The following is an 11,734-nucleotide window of genomic DNA, read 5'->3' as shown; positions in this document are numbered from 1 at the left end:
CGTATCGAAAAATGTACAATTGCTGGCTTAGTGGACCTATTAGATTTAATTGTACACTAAAAAGTTTAGTGTTGGGAAAGAGAGGAGAGCGATCAACAAACCAGGGTCTCTCCAATTTACAAATACCGGTAATAATAATAGAAAAAATGGAAATACATGTGTGCATTTACAGCCCTGTCACTCCTTCACATTTTAAACATCACATATTAGTAATATTGCTATACTCAGTAGACTGAGCTGATTACATCAATAGGAACAGAATCTATATTTTTCCTTCTTTTATGCCTATTTGCTCTATATAACAGACATAACATTCATATATATTCCAATATGGTACCAGAAGAAATCTCTGTTTCAACCAGGGTCAGCGTTACAACTAGGCAAACCTAGGTGGTTGCCTAGGGTGACAATGGTTAGGAGGCCCTAAATAAAATTGAAAAAGTGACATAATATCATTCAGTAGTTTTAATGGCCCTTCGGTGTCCGCACACAGAGAACCAGTCACTGACATGAAGGAGGAGCATCCAGCAGCTACTGACATGAGAAGCTTCTATTCCTCCATATCAGAGTTATGCTGGCAGTGTGGCCCTTGGCTATGATGTCAACGCCTAGCTCCATACTGCCAGTCTGAGGGCCGAGGATATCGCCCACAAACGCCTGCCAAGGTATTAAGCAGCGGGGGTGAGGGGGGTAATGCCTAGGGTGCCCCAGGGCTAGTGTTGGCCATAATTTCCCATGCAAAAAAACAATATAGAATTCACAGTGAACAAAAAAAAACAAATCTTAAACATTGTCTTGGTCATAAAGGGAGATGTTTGACTCCTTAGTAACTGACCACTACCTTTATATAGATCGTGGTCATCAGCCTTAAATGTATGCACCATAAAAACACGCTTTAAAATATTATTTTTACAGCGCATAGGAATGGCAGTCGCACACCTGGAGACAGGCTGACAATGACAGCCCAGGACTCCATTGCAACCATCAGAAACGCTTGTGAAGGACCATTCAATCATTTCTGCTCCACGTTCAATAGAGTTTAATATTACAGTGGTTAGTAGAGGACTGTGCACTGTATATAAGATGCGGTACTTACGCACCCTGCATCTCCCTACCAGAGAGCCGCTGCCTCTAAGATGGCCCAGACTAGCTCACAGAGTAAAAAAAACAGATATATAACTGCATGTCATCAGCTCCAGTTAGTGCACACAGTTGCTGTAAAAATATACATTTATAGTGCCCTCCAAAATCTACCCTGACTTACCAGCAACGTTCTGCTACAAAATGTTAAAAGTAAGAAAAAAACCCTATTGAAAATCTGCCCCTATCATTTTCCAACTTTATCTAACAAGAGGAAAGTACAAATGTTAGGTATCAAAATAAAGAGGGAACAATAATTGCTTCAAAGTGCTATTCAGACACCCAATCTGCGACATATAGTTGTTGGGGTACATTCAGAGCTATCATTTTACCAATGCACCAGCTCTTGCCCAGACTGTGAGCGCTCATGCGGGGCTAAAAATCAGCCACATTGGGGTACTGGGCTCCCTCTCTGCAATCCAGACCATAGGATCAATCCGCAACCCCCCAAAAAAAACACACGCAAGAGAGCTGCTGAGCATGCGCAGCAGCTCCGTTTCGACAGCACTGTACTATACAGCAGCCGCGGCGCTGTCAAAGAAGTGTCCGCGACGGTGCTGTACAATACAGCACTGCCGCGGACGCTTCTTTGACAGCGCTGCGGCTGCTGTATAGTACAGTGCCGCTATGTGGGGCACTTCGTTAGCAGAGGGGAGGGGTTTCTGGAGACCCAGAAACCCCCCCCTGCGTGTGCCCCTCAGGATATAACGAAAATAGGGATTTTTTTCCCACTATATTATACATGTATAGTCCAAATAAAACAGAATGATAATAATAATAATAATAATAATTAATAATTAATTAATAATAACTCTATTGATGTGTACGTCTGGTCGTTAAAGGGTTAAATAGACTTTTAGGATGAACTTGTGGATCCCGTGGGATTCCTTCAATTAGAATGTTGTGTTCTAGTCTAAACAATAAAAATAGCTGTCATTAATCATTTGACTGATTGGATGAAAATCTTCAGAGGGGGAGTTGACTTTTCCTTCCCGTGTCCTCGCTGCGCTGTTCTTCCGATCTCCCCAATTTACCACCAAGTCCTACAGTCACTATAACTGTCCCGGCCATCTAGCGGCCGCTGGTAGTACTGCAGGAGGAGGTGCTGCTCACACTGAGCCGCCCGGTGGGACAGAGCAGTCGGAGGGAGAGTGTGATCCCGGGGACTTGTGCGCTGCGCTGGCGGAGAGAGGAGGGGAGCAGCAGCAGCAGAAGGACATGCAGGGAGGAAGGGTGACACAGAGCTAGGGAGGGGTGTGAGCACTGAGGGGTATTGGGACGTTATATACAGCGAAGAGAGAAGTATTTAGGAAGTCTGGGAAGGGGGCAGTGAAGTTGGGTGCAGTTGGTGCAGTTAGAATAGTGAGATAGAGAGAGGACCTAATAACTAAGTTATAGGGGTGCATAGGAAGCACTGAGGACGCAGAGCTAGTGTCACCCCCCAAATCTCCCTATTATCTGAATAACAGAGCTGCTTTAAACTCTCCAAGGGTGAGGACATGTCCTGGCTTAACTCCATCTGCAACTCTTCCATCTCCTCCCTGTGACCCCCTCCCGTCTTCAATCCAACCGTGTCCAGCTTCCCAGACTGCAGCCCCAGGTAAGGAGAAGTGCTGTGTAATCTCCATGCAGGTGCAGGCTCTGAACTATTCTGCAGTTTAATCCTCAGGTTGCACTAATGGCTTTCTGCATGGGGGGCTAGAAGGTATGTTTTGAATGTGTCTCAGTGGGTGGTTAATTATACATAATTATATTTTGTTTCTGTTCTATTATCCCACATATCTCGACTGTTTTACTGGGTGTTTTGTCTTTCTGACCCCCCCCCCCCATCCTGTAGAAGGGGTTAACAGGTAGTCCCGGGTTAATTGTTGCAAGATGTCATTAATTCTGCCTTCAGGTAACCAGTTCTAGTCATAGTGTGACATTTCAGTATCCTGGTTGTGGAAAAGGGCAGATTCCTGACATTCCTCCCTGGTGGTGATGCCTAGTGGGCAGTTAATATTTTTGAAGATTTAAGTGCTGTATTTAAGTACTTAAAACAAACCTCAGGTTTTTTTTCGACACTAAATGGAAGGAGGTTAATAGCTGAACTGTGCAATTGTTGGATTATTATTCTTGGGTTTCATATTACCTGCTGGTAGGATGACTACTGAAAACTTGTTGCAGCACTACAAGTTTGTGACACTGAATATTGAAGGAAAATAACCGTTAAAATGCAAATTACACCCATGTAATGTGTATTAGTTTCTTCCTCCTAAGCCAGTTGGCTAAGAATCAGATTTTACATAAGCCAGGTATACATCTGTTACAGTGAGGAATCACCTTGTGCGCTTTCTTGGTCCACATTTACTATAGAAACCGACCTAATTTATTTAATTGTTCCGTTTTGGAATGTATACTAGCAACTGATAAAAGATCATTATGTCAAAAATACAATTTGCTTATAAAATATAGCTACCGATACATATGTAATTGTTTCAGAATCTTATCAGAACTGATATTTGAGATAAAATTGTGATCAATTATTTTTTTTTGGGTGGGAGGGGTGTTTTTATTTTTTTTAGAGGGGATATTTAGGTATTTAATCTACCCTGGCATTAAAAAAATATTCTGTGAAGTTCATTCTTAAGGTGCTCTGTTTTCACTTGGTCCATTCACCAATGCTTATTACTGTAGCAGACGTCAAGCTTTGCAGCCTCTGCAAAAATACTTGGTATTTCCATAATCTGTAGCTGGACTCTGGTTTGTACTTCAGACGGTTTCCTAAAACACTGCTGTAGATGTGAGGGGGGCAGCATTGTCTGGTGTCGCTTCATGATATTGAGTCACAGAACAATGTTTTAGTCTGACTAAAACTTTCCATGGGAACTCCGCCAGATGTGGGAGTGGATCTGCCTTATCACTGTATCCACACATATTAAGTTGACATTTTGACAGGCGGAGGAAGCACTGAAAGTTGGAGCTGTAAGAAGGTGTCATTACCTGCAGAGGGTGTGTTTATAGAAAGCATGGAGTCTAGTTAACCTGTCCTTTTTCCTCTGTAAGCATTGTCTTCCCGCTGTGTGAACTCTTGTCTCAACAAGGACTTGGGGGTCATTTACGAAGAGCAAACAATGCAAATTGTGTTTCCTTTTCTGCTCTTGTGCATACTTGTGGTTTCTGTACCTACATTTGTAAAAAGTTTCAGGTATGCATATGTGTCCTAGTCTTGTGGATAGTGATCGAATTCCCTTCAGCTTTACGCAAAAAAACATTTTGTTATCTTATTATGTTATATATTATTCCCTCAGAGCATTGTAAAATAAATATATATATGGGCAGCACAGGTAGGTTAATTGACTGCTATCAAAATTGACCCTAGTCTCTCCCTCTGTCTGTCTGTCTGTCTGTCTGTCTGTCTTAGGGAATTTAGACTGTAAGCTCCAATCGGGCAGGGACTGATGTGAGTTCTCTGTACAGCGCTGCGGAATTAGTGGCGCTATATAAATAAATGATGATGATATATATACATATATATATATATATATATATATATATATATAATTATATTGTGCTAACATTGCTTTTTACAAATGGTGCTCACAGAATGCATTTGTTGCAGTATAGGAAACTAAAAGTTGCATTTAGTAGCTTGAAATAGTTATACAGTGAATAGTCTGGTGATTGGTTAAAGAGGTGTAGTTTCATCTTGTGATATGCTTTCTGGAAATATGTTAAAAAAAACCAAATGAGACGGCGAGCTGACAGACATTTTGGTTGCCAATGGTACCCACTGTTTTTTTTTTTTTTCCATGTAAGAACACAAGTGAATGTGTGTATATATAACATTCAGTTCATTTGACATGTGTTTGTTACTATCGTTTGCAGGTCACTGTAGGCTTGTTCAATGCTTTAGATGTGGTAAACGCATTGAGTAGAGCAAGACGCGTTTTGTAAAGTGAAATAAAACACTAGTATAAACGTGAGTGGGTGTTACGACATTAGAAACTGTTTTTATTTTCATACCTGTTTCCATGTATTATACTAGACTTGTAGTAATTACCAGTGGGTATGAGGCGTAAGAATAGCTCACCTCATGCTTCACTGGTTAAAGCTACAAAATGGCTGCCTGCACTATGTGTAGATGAAGGTTTGAACCGTTTCAGAGATTGATCCGTTAGGCCTGGATTCAAGCACTTTTGTTGTTCTTCACTGGTACCACCCACAAAATGGCTGCCTACACAATATAACTTTCCTAACAAATATAATATGGATGGCATCTCTGTCACAAATATAATCCGGCCAATAGAAATAAATGATTATGAAGCAATTAAATGTCTGTTTATTTTCTTGGGCAAGATTCTGCCTTGGATGACTGAAGTGGACACTTTTTGGCCATACTTCTAGGTCTTGTCACACTGTTCTCTGGTGCCAGTAAGCGAAGCATCTTGAACTCTAGATATGACTTTGTAACCTTCTGCATAACTGTTCCTTGTTCCCACATTGCACTTGAATTTTGTGCGAAGACTGAGAAATGGAATTTACAGACATAGATTAGAGACTCTGCTTTTCTGAGGAGCCTGACCTAATGCTACGTTCTCCTTTATCATGGGGGCTGTTTTTATAGTAAGTGAAAGAAGACCTTTTGCAATTTACCACAAAGCTGTCACAGAAATGCATGCCTTGTTCTTATATTTACCTCATTAATTTGTCAGTATTTTACAGTAAGTTTTGTAAATTGTTCATTGTAACGTTCAAGTATTTACAAGAAAAATCATGTACATGTTATAACTGTGTATAAACAATGTCATATAATAGTCTATGTGGAGAGTGAGCATAAGTAGAAAGTCTAGAGTAGAAGTGGGCTATCTGGGGCACTCTGACTATTATAGAACTACATGTCCCAGCAAACCATAATCAGGCATATAGTTGTAAAACTGATGGAGAGCAACAGGCAGCCTAAGTCTGGTCTGTAGAACTGTAATGTGCCACTCAAGTTCAAGTAGTGGATAGTGTCGCACAAGATGCGGATCATCAAACCTATTAATTCATCTCTGGAGTTTTTTTGAAAGGGGACATTGTCTGCAAACATTGGAGGTGGTCATTTTATCAATATTCAATATATAGTCACTATATCAGTTCACTAAAAGTAATGACCTAATTGATGCAGAGTGGACGGATCCAGTTTGTATCCAAGTATCTGATTTTATTTTATTCAAATGAGAAAGTAAGTAAATCCACTTGATCTTTTATATACCCCAATCAGCTACAACATTAAAACCACTGACAAGTGAAGTAAATAACATTGATTATCTTGTTACAATGGCACCTGTCAAGGGGTGGGATGTATTGGGTAGCAAGTGAACAGTCAGTTCTTGAAGTTGATGTGTTGGAAGCAGGAAAAATGGGCCAGTGTAAGGATCTGGGCGACTTTAACAAGGGCCAAATTGTGATGGCCAGACGACTGGGTCAGAGCATCTCCAAAACGGCAGGGGGGTGGGGTGTTCCCGGTATGCACTGGTTAGTACCTATCGGAAGTGGTCCAAGGAAGGACAGCCAGTGAACCGCCCAAGGCTCATTGAGGCGCGTGGGTATTGAAGGCTAGTCCGTCTGGTCAATTTCCACAGAAGAGCTACTGTAGCACAAATTGCTGAAAAAGTTAATGCTATGATAGAAAAGGGTAAGTACACACACTTCATAGCCACAGTCACAGTGCGTAGCTGCAGACTGGTCAGAGTGCCCTTGTAGACCCTTGTTAACTGCTGATAGCACCTACAATGGGCACATGAGCTCAAGAACTGGACCATGGAGCAGTGGAAGAAGGTGGCCTGTTCTGATGACTCACCTTTTCTTTTACATCATGTGAACGACCGGGTGCTTGTGCTTTGTTTGCCTGGGGAAGAGATGGCACCAGGGTGCGTTACGGGAAGAAGACAAGCAGGTGGAGGCAGTGTGATGCTCTGGGCAATGTTCGGCTGGGAAACCTTGGCTCCTGGCATTCATGTGGATGTTACTTTGGCACGTACCATCTACCTAAATATTTCTGCAGACCAAATGCAACGCTTCATTACAACAGTATTCACTGATGGTAGTGTCCTCTTCCAGCAGGATAATGCACCCTGCCACACTGCAAAAAGTGTTCAGGAATGTCGCAGTCTGATTGAACATCTGTGGGATGTACTGAAAAACAAATCCAAGCCATGGAGACCTCACAACTTACAGGACTTCTAGTATCTAACACGTTAGCAGCAAATCCTTTAGGACACGTTTGTGGAGTCAATGCCTCGACTGGTCAGAGCTGTTGTGGCTGAATGGGGCACATGTTTCTACTTAAATTGTTTCTTCTAGTCAAAGCTAGTAAATTGGTAAACTGGTATTTGCTGAATGCGGAATATTGTAACGTTCAGTTCTTCATGGTGGACACATGAAGCAGTCCACTTTATTTATGAACTGGAATCTCGCCCCTGACCGCACGTTCAAATGCTAGTGGGTATGGAGTGATTGAAACCAATAGGCTCCATTCCCATACCTGTCTACCCATCTACTTGCTGTGACGAGTGTAAACAAATTTAGTAGAAACCTGTATATTGATCCCGGTGGGTAAGGACACTTACAATTCCAGCACATATGATTTATAGATGTCACATATGACGTGGAACATCCAGTATCAGTAAAGCAAGTTAGGACATCTAGGGTTATAAATCATGTATATTCAGGCAACTTTTAAAGGAAACACTTTTATCCATAAAAGACAGTTATGTTTTTCTGATGATCATCGGTTTTACAAGCTGGTGACAATGTCTGTCTGCTACGCCTTGAGTCACTGCAGACTTTCGGTGTGAGGGTATATCGACGACGTTTGTAAACCTCTGTGATGTATAGCTTTGCAGTAACATGTACTAACAGGAAAACATGTCTGTCACAGTTTGTATTCAACAAGCCAAATAACAGAAAGTACTGTTGCAATAAAACTGCAAATCCCTCCAGCTATATTGGTTTAAAACCTCTTTTATCACAAATGAAATATTCATGAGTTCATGAACCAGCTCATAGCAATACAATGTATCACTTCTTTGTTGGTGTCTGTAGGAACTGGGCAAGATGAGACATACTTGTGTAGTTCCAGGTGATTGGAGAATGGATAATGTAGTTACATAGCAGAACTAAGCAGTAGATAACAATTTAATAACTATAGCTATAGGCAAGGCTGGCAAGAGGAATTCAGGGCCCCGGTACAAGAAATTCATGGGGCCCCCCTTATAGTTGAGTAAGCAAAAAAATTTTGCGCCACAATTTTTTTTAGGGGTGTGGTCACACAATTGGGGGCATGGCTATGTGCCATTGGGGCGTGGCTAGCACATCAAAATCACTAGGCCCTGAATTCATTCGACCGTTATATTTGTATAAGCACTCCTGACTTTCAGGACATCTAACACCCTTGGTTAGTATAGGAAGAATGCAGTGTGTACAGAAAGAGTTCAGTTTTGGCCTGCGCCCACTGGGCTCGCCAAACACTCACCAAACATTGGCATTGTCCCTACTAGAATCACACACTATGCTGCTCTGTCCTACCTGTTCTTCTCACTTTTACCACATGTGGCTGCTGGTTTCTTTAGTTGCGGCTTGTCCGGATCCTGGAATGTTGGTGGATCTATTTGAAAAAAAAAAAATGGCTACATTTAGAAAATTACAGCCAGCCCCACCGTTAAATCAATAGCATCCATGATTAATAATTAGGCCTTCCTCCAGCCCCAACATTAAAATAGTATTCCCATTACCTCGCAAACAAAATAGCAGCCATTAATTAGCCACCATCTACCTCACACACACTACATTGCCAAAAGCTCCCTGTGCCATCACACACACATTACTGTGCCCCGTTATCATCACCATGCTATGCCCCCTTATGATCACACTGCGCCCTCCATGCTGCCTTTGCCCCTTTCATCATCCCCCTGTGCCATGCTGCCTTTGTCCCTCTTTCCTTTATCCACCTGTGCCATGCTGCTTTTGTCCCTCCTTTCTTTAACCCCCTGTGCCTCTCTGCGTTTCTCCTTCCTTTCTTTAACCCCCTGTGCCATGCTGGTTTTGTCCCTCCTTTCTTTATCCCCCTGTGCCATGCTTCCTTTGTCCCCCTTTCTTTAACCCCCTGTGCCTCTCTGCGTTTCTCCTTCCTTTCTTTAACCCCCTGTGTCATGCTGCTTTTGTCCCTCCTTTCTTCAACCCCCTGTGCCTCTCTGCGTTTCTCCTTCCTTTCTTTAACTCCCTGTGCTATGCTGCATTTGTCCCTCTTTTCTTTAACACCCCCCTTCCCCGCTGCAAAAAAAAAAGAAAAATGTAGTTTTAAAAAAAACTTTTGTAAAAAAATCGTTGGCGCAAGGGCCCGAGCCGGGCCCCCTGACATGCCCGGGCCCAGGTAATTAGTACCTGCCCCCCTCGGCGGCTCTGGCTATAGGTTTCTTATCAGTAGTAGAGAAATTAAAGGCGTCTCTGTTAGAGTCAAAGAAATTGCAGGGAGCATGGATTTGCTGCTTAGTGATCATGTCAAACAAATCTAGTTGTTTTGGTTGTTTCTTTGACTCTTACTAAAGTGATCAGGTGGGATCAATGGATAAATAGATGTTAGCAAGATATAGTATCCCATCATAAATTAATTTCGTCCTGTTTTTGTATAATGTATTCATCAGTGATGTTACATGCGGTCTACAAAGGAAGGTATATGTTTTTTCTTTTTATTTTACGTGAGTTATAAAGGCTTGTAACAAGGTTTATACATCAGAAATTTAAAGTTGATATTTGTGTGCTACATGAAAAACAGGCAGTATTTAACTTATGTGCAAAACAGAATACTAATTTGCACCCCTTGCATTGTAACATGGTTTTGTCCAGGAAACTGAAATGAGAAACTTCTTAATTTAAGATCCTTAATGAATCCGGCCCATAGTCTTTACCTCAGTTGGCTGCATCCATGTTGCCCATTACGGAGATCCCTTAGGTAAAGGCGTTTTGTGCTCTCATCTGAGATGCAGCATGTTCCTTGTTTGTCCTGGTTTTTAGCAAGTATAGAGCAATACTATTATTTTGACTTCATGTTCCCAAAAAAGTGTTTGCTTTCTAGAAATATGTACACGCTAAACGACAAGTGATTTTTGTTTTTATTTTATTACCATCTTTTTGCATTTTCTTTAAGGTGCATTTGACTAGGGTCAAAGTTATCCTTTTGTCTTCCCATTTTTAGGTTCATCCATGTGTCCTTGATTTTTGAACCACCTGCAGCCAATCGGAATCCTCACAGCAGCACGGATTGGGAAGTAGTGAGCAGATCTTGTCTGTCCTAACCTTGTGATTGAGGGTACTACATATGACCTTGTCATATGCAAGTGCTAGAGACTGAGAGTTAGATAGTGGAAGCAGCAGGGTTTCCAGTAGCGCAGTATAGTAATGATTGCGAAGATTGCGATTATTAACACCCTTAAGGCTACATGAAGCAAAGTTCATACATCCATCGTATATATTTTATTACCAGCGGCGAACAAAATAAGGTAGAATTCAGTAGTCAGCCAGCAGCCATGTGTGTTCCTCTGCTGAGATTGTATTAAATATTGCCTATGAACATAGACCTCTTGGTAGACCAAGTATTTGGAAAAGTGATTGGATGGCATTGCATTTGCCATCTCTCAAACATGTAATAACCTCCCCTAGTGAATTGTTTGACGGCATTTTCATTAATTATTATTTGCGCACACAAATGGATGCCTCTATGGTGCCAGGCGAATTAGAGAACCACGCGACGAGGGTCTCCGCGGAATGTTTATGGTTAAACTGTTTGCTCAACAAAAATTAGCGAAGATTTCTGCACTGAAATTGCCAGTATTGTGCGTAGAATCATCTCACATCTAATTGGATCTGCTCCTAGGATGTGTAGGCCTTAGTTTAATATATATATATATATATGTCAGTTGCCATATGGAAAAGATTGTGTACCAAAAACCTTAATAAATTCCTTGGTATCAAGTAGAAAAAAACCTCCAAAAACAATATCAATGTATGTTAATATTTATTGGGTTTTTCCCCCGTTTTGAATACTATGGTTGTTTTCAGATAAGACCTATTGTGGAAGAAAGTATTTCCTGACAGTAATCAGGCGAACGACGCTTTAAACACGTTCCTCTGCAGAGAAAATGTGGGGAGGTTATGACGGACAAACGTGTGACCTGCAGTGTCGGAATGTAGTATATAAATACATTGCAGCCCATTGGGGCTAAGTGGATTAAATGGAGTAACCTCCTGACCTCTTTGAGCAGACTATTTTCTTATTCTAAATCCAATTTGCCCACCCAATGTTATAGGTGTGGTTTGCAATTTGTTTTATGCAGTTATCTTTTCGGCGATCTTCAGGTTAGGTGGCTGTTCGTGTTCGTTGAAAGCACAGGTAGAATTTTTCACTTGAGAAATGAAAATAACTTGTGTGATCTAATTTTAAAATGTTAATATCAGTGTATATACATACTGAGTGTGTCAGCAGGCAGAGTGTATGAATCATGATTTTGTAGGTACTGTTGGATTGCAGTGGAGGTGCGGCTGCTTTGATCACTTAGGCATTTTGTCTAGTACA

At 41.4% G+C, this 11,734-nt stretch overlaps 1 protein-coding gene across 3 annotated transcripts in view; it reads left to right on the top strand.

Moving 5' to 3' along the window:
• The first annotated feature begins 2,257 nt into the window (after positions 1–2,257).
• Positions 2,258–11,734, top strand: part of TANC1 (tetratricopeptide repeat, ankyrin repeat and coiled-coil containing 1) — a 146,885-nt gene continuing 137,408 nt past the window's right edge. For 2 of the 3 annotated variants that reach the window (XM_075180820.1, XM_075180818.1), the window contains exon 1: positions 2,260–2,740. The gene's annotated coding sequence lies outside the window, so the exon portion shown is untranslated. Of the gene's footprint in view, positions 2,741–11,734 lie in introns of all 3 variants that reach the window. The other variant, XM_075180823.1, reaches the window with a different exon arrangement.

The sequence above is a fragment of the Mixophyes fleayi genome, chromosome 7 (genome assembly GCF_038048845.1).
Source record: "Mixophyes fleayi isolate aMixFle1 chromosome 7, aMixFle1.hap1, whole genome shotgun sequence".
Classification (NCBI taxonomy): Eukaryota; Metazoa; Chordata; class Amphibia; order Anura; family Limnodynastidae; genus Mixophyes; species Mixophyes fleayi.
The sequence above is the reverse complement of the archived record's forward strand: the minus strand, read 5'-3'. Positions and strand labels throughout refer to the sequence as shown.